This window comes from Felis catus, chromosome B4, assembly GCF_018350175.1.
Source record: "Felis catus isolate Fca126 chromosome B4, F.catus_Fca126_mat1.0, whole genome shotgun sequence".
NCBI lineage: Eukaryota > Metazoa > Chordata > Mammalia > Carnivora > Felidae > Felis > Felis catus.
Window position 1 is genome coordinate 77015099 of NC_058374.1, and position 6060 is coordinate 77021158.

The window sequence follows — 6060 nt, forward strand, 5'->3', positions numbered from 1 at the left end:
CAAGTTCTTCGAACAGTTATTCCTTCGCTTAGCATTGGAGCTCTGTGAAAGATTGAGTACGTCAAGAGGCCTACCAGTGCGCCATCCTGACCCCAGATTCTTGTCCCAGTTCCGTGAGGCTGCGTTGAGTGCCTCTGATAGAGTCCTTCCTTTTCCTGTACTGCAAAGGTTTCAGATCACAAGTTGTCTGAAGTTTTTTGGAACTCACGTAGCTTGATAAGTGCTACAAGGGGCTTGGGTTACTAAATGCCTATACTTACACTTCCTAAAGCAGTTAAGAGAAATACCTAATGAGGAATTTCCAACAGCAGATGATACATGGACCAATCCGTTGTTCCCTTCTTCCTTCAAATACCCAGGCTAGACTGATTTCTGAATAGGGTAGCAAGCATCAAGACTAGCAAAATTGGCCGGCGACATGGGAATGTAAGAGTATGGATATCAATATAGGATGGTACTCTAGAAGATGCATTCCCTTGCATCTCAATATATGTCACAGACACACACCCAATTTAAAAACAAAAACAACAACAACAAAAAAACAAGCCAATAAAGGCCCTTATTCTCCGCTAAGAAGGCTATGAAGCCTAACTGGGGTCAGAGTTTTAGACCTACATTTGAATCTCGACACAGCCACTTAACAACTAGGCAAATTACTGTGAACCCCTCCCTTAGTGCCCCTTTGAAAACAGAGCTAGTCGTACGCCACAGTTGACTTGTGCTAGTGTGCAAGGCTCATTGCTAAATTTGGGGGGATTTTATGAGCTAGTTGTTAAGCTCAACCACTGTTAAAAATCAAATTATGTAAATTTACAATTAAATACGTTAAAATCAGGTAAATACTCAAAGCTCGTCACTTTTTTAAAACTTACTTTTACCAATAACTCTTCCTCTGAGAGCATTTGTCTGTTGTATCTTAACAGATGGGAATGTATGCATCTCTTCCCAGCTCTGTTCAGAAAGGTCACATTTGTGGTTTGAAATTGGCTTCAATAGGAACATTTGCATTGCAGAAATTGGCAAAAGTTACAAATGAGGGTTTAGTTTATTGTTTTGTTGATTTTCTAGGCCCAAGTGTCTGCAACTTTTTCTGTAAACAAAAAGTAAATGTTTTAGGCTTTCTAGTACATATGGTCTTTGTCACAACTACTCAACTCTTACATTAAAAATGGGTGTGGCCAGGGGCACCTGGGTGGCTCAGTCGGATCTCACCAGGATGAGATCGAGCCCTCCAACTGGCTCCATGCGGGGCTTGGAGCCTGCTTAATTAAGATCCTCTCTCTCCCTCCCCCTCCACTTGTGCACGCTTGCTCTCTCTCCCTCTCAAAAAAATGGATGTGGCTATGTTCCAGTAAAGCTTTATTTACAAAAACAGTCAGTAGGCTTGTAGAGAAAATGTTGATAATGCAGAATTAAACTTTACATGTATCACATTCCTGGCCTTCACATTGTGAATAGCACAAAAAATTGAAGTAGTCTTTCAGTATTCAAAAACTATCATCCAATTCAGCAAACAAGTTGCTCATGTCATTGATAAATGAGTGAAATTCCAATACACTTCTTCACTATTTTACTTTTTTTTTTTTTATCTTACTGGTTAACTTAAATGAAAATATCAACCAACATCCATGTCTGAACCTCACTTTTTTTTTAAGTTTATTTGTTTTGAGAGAGGGAGTGGGTGCACATGTTAAGGGGGGGCGGGGAGGGGGAGAGGCAGAGAGAATCCCAAGCAGGCTCTGCACTCTCAGTGAGGAGCCTTGGTGTGGGGCTCAAACCCATGAACCGTGAGACCATGACCGGAGCTGGGACCAAGAGTATGATGCCCAACCAACTGAGCTACCCAGGTGTTCCTGAACTACACTTCTTTGACAATGATGTGTCTTTTTTTTTCTGAATAAAATTGTAATTAAGCATTTATTCATAGTCTGATTTTGTGAAATATTGTTGGAAAAAGAGTGAACCAAACCAATGGATTTTCAAGAAATAGCAAGTCACACAAAGTATAGGTATAGGCCAAAAAGCAAAGTATTTTAGTTTAAAATCCTGCCAAAGACTCCATCAAAAAAAAACTGAGACTAATAAATGAATTCAATAAAGTTGTTGGTACAAAATCAATACACAAAAATCTGTTGTTTCTCAACACTGATAATACACTATCAGGGAAATAATACCATGTACAATTTCATCAAAAAGAATAAAAAACCTAGGAATAATTTTAACCAAGGAGGCAAAAGACCTGTATATTGAAAACTATAAGACATTAATGAAAGAAATTCAAGAAGACAGAAATGGAAAGATATTCTTTGCTTGTGGATTGGAAGAACCAATATTGTTAAAACGTTCATACTATCCAATGCAATCTATAGTTTCAATGCAATCCCTATTAAAATTTCAATGGCATTTCTTTTTTTAAAAAATTTTTTTAACGTTTATTTATTTTTGAGACAGAGAAAGGCAGAGCATGAACAGGGGAGGGGCAGAGAGAGAGGGAGACACAGAATCTGAAACAGGCTCCAGGCTCTGAGCTGTCAGCACAGAGCCCGATGCAGGGCTCGAACTCACGGACCGTGAGATCATGACCTGAGTCGAAGTCCGACGCTTAACCGACCGAGCCACCCAGGCGCCCCTGGCATTTCTTAATATAATACATAATCCTAAAATTTGTATGGAACCACGAGAAACTCCGAGTAGCCAAAGCAATATTGAGAAAGAAGAAAGCTGCAGGTATCATGCAACCTGATTTTAAACTATGTTTATAAAGCTACAATAATTAAAACAGCATGGTATAAAAACAGACACATAGAATGGAATAGAGAGTCCAAGAATAAACCCAATAAATGTACAGCAAAAGACTCAAGAATACATAATAAGTGAAGGACAGTCTCTTCAATAAATGGTGCTGGGAAAACTGGACAGCCTCGTGTGGAAGAATGAAACTCAACCACTATTTTACACCATACATAAAAATTAATTCAAAATGGATCTGAAACCATAAAACTCCTAGAAGAAAACTTAGGTGGTAAGCTCCCTGATATATATCTTGGCAGTATTTTTTTATTCTGATACCCAAAGCAAAAGCAACAATAGCAAAAATAAATAAGTGGAACTACATCATACTAAAAACTTTTGCAAAATACAGGAAACCATCAACAAAATGAAAATGCATCCTACTGAATAGGAGAAAATATTTGCAAATCATGTATCTGATAAGGGCTAATATCCAAAATATATAAAGAACTGATAAAATAGTAAACAATCCAACTTAAAAATGGGCAGAAGTTCTGAATAAATTTTTTTTCCAAAAAGACTTACAGATGGCCAACAGATACATGAAAAGATGCTTAATGTCTTTAATCATTGGAAATGCAAATCAAAACCACAATGAGATGTCATTTCACACCTTTAGAATGGCCATTTAAAAAAAACACAAGAAGTAACAAGTGTTGGTAAGGATGTGGAGAAAAGGGAACCATTGTGCAGTGTTTATGGGAATGTAAACTGGTGTAGCTATTATGGAAAACAGTATGAATGTTTCCCCAAAATATTAAAAATAGAACTACATATGATCCAGTAATTCCACTTTTGTGTCTATACCCAAAGAAGACAAAAACACGAACTCAGAAAGATCCTCATGTTCATTGAAAATGCTTTGAAATAAAAGAAGACAAATTAGGATGTAAGGATGATTTGATAGTTTAGCATTTAGGAGTGACAGCAGAAAAGCATGTCCATGGGTCCAGGGAATGGAGGGCATATTTAGTAATCCCAAATGGTACTGATAAAACTAGACTTTCCTGAAAAAAAGAAAGAAAGAAAAGAAAGAAAGAGAAAACAGTATTTTTCTCAAGACTAATAAGATCCAAGATTTGTGAAAAGAATCAACTGGTCAATTTCTAATTTAGTGTATAAACTAAATAATAAAAATATTGATAATATCATAAAAGTTTTTAATAGTTTTTACAGTTTAATAAAACATAATAGGCCTTTATCTGATAGGAGGGCAATAATATTTTAAAAAATGGAGTAGATACAGGCAATTGTTTACATACCTGGTACAGTGCAACGAGAAAAACAGAAGATAGAACAAAAGAAATTATATGAAGATATTTAGGAATATTATAGAAAAGAATTCCAGGTATGTGCTGTAATTGATTAGGCATCTACATTTTTGAAGAAAAGCACCCAGTGAATTATCTGCAGTACACAATTGAGTCAGTTTTTGTACTGGTAATATTTGTTGCTTTAAAAGAATTTGTGTCAGCCACAAAGGAGTGTATTTCTGATACATTATTGTCTACTTGAAATGATTGTGACTTTGATAATGTTTGAAAGAGAACTTAATTGCGTTTTGTTCTAATGGTATTTGTACAATAGTGGGAAGGAAGTCTGAAGTCAAGCTACAAATTTGTTAGAAAATTTTCCTGAAGTCGTCATTTGGCACAAAGTTGTCGATTACAATTCTGTATTTGAAATAAAATAAGTCAATAATTTTAAAATATTCTAGATAAAATTTAGTCTAACACCAATACAATCCAATTAAAATTGAGTTAAAAACTGTAAAGAACTTGACATTATTAAAACTGCTTAAGTGCTGAGGTTGAAATGGGTGGCATGTAGTTTACAAACTGCCACTGCTGTATGTCAGGCATATTCTTCAATACATGTGCATTTTTCTCACTCTTTTTATTCTGGTTTAGCAAAGAGATTGGCTAACATTAATTTGTTGTAAGACCTTGCTTTAACGATTGACATTTTTTTTTGAGAGAGAGAAAGAGAGCATGAGCAGGGGGAGAGACAAAGGGAGAGGAAGAGAGAGAATCTTAAGCAGGCTCCACGCCCAGTGCGGAGCCCCACACAGGGCTGGATCCCATGATCCTGAGATCATGACCTGAGCTGAAATCAAGAGTCAGATGCTTAACCAACTGAGCTACCCAGGTGCCCCTAATGATTGACATTCTTGAAGAATTTTCATTATTTTCAATTGCACTGCAGTCAAGATCAACTAATATTCAGAAAGTAAAAACATTAAGTGTACCATAAAAGATTTGGAAAATTTTTAATTGGATTATGAAATATGAATCTCATGTTAGATTTAAGTCAAATGAATTTAAAGACATTCCACTTAATAAATTTGAAGCTCTGTATAGGAATATATTTCTAAAAAGTAATGAATTTGTCTTTTATTAGAAACAAAGCATCTTTTATTTGTTTGTTTAAGTCATCTCCATACCCAATGTGGGGCTGGAGCTCAGCACCCTGAGATCAAGAGTTCCATGTTCTACCTATCGACTAAGCCAGCCAGGTGCCCCAGAAGCAAAGCATCTTAATTACTTTGATTTACAAGAACTATTTCCTTGGATTTATGGAGATTTAACTTTGGCAGTGGGGGGAGGTTGTATCATTCAAATGAAATTTTAAAACTTAAAATAATTCTAATGACTTTCAGGAATTTGTAGATAATAATGTAGAATCACACAATATTACAATACCTGCAACTATACAAAAAGTGGAAAAAAAAATCACACTATTATAGTCAGTAGTACTAAAGCTGAAAAAAGTCTCCTTTTAATTGCATTTGCATGAGATGAGAAATGGGAGTTTAATAGTAGAACACGTATAAAACTTAATTACACAAAACTTACTGGAAAAAGAGCAGATTATATCATCAAATGGTGGTTGCACCATTATACTTTGCTTTTCTCCTGTGTTGGGTCCTATATTTCTTTACTCCTGATTTCTCAACACTGGCACTATTGACTCATTTTTCCTTATCTGTTTTTTTGGTGTTTTATTTTGAAAATGTAACATTTGATTAGCATGTGTCTTTGAGAAATAAGTAGGACAGTTGAGAAAGAACTTAGCCTGAAAGAAATGTGCCCATCCTGGCATTCACATTCTTGAGCCTCTGTCACATCTCAGAGGGCAAGGTTTAACCATTTTTGCTAAAATTACTTTGCCCAGTGTGTGACAGCGCTGTGAAAGGATGTTCTCATCCTTAAAAATCATAGCAAGAATGGATATTCTTAGAAAGCTATTGATTTAAAATACTCTCCGTTC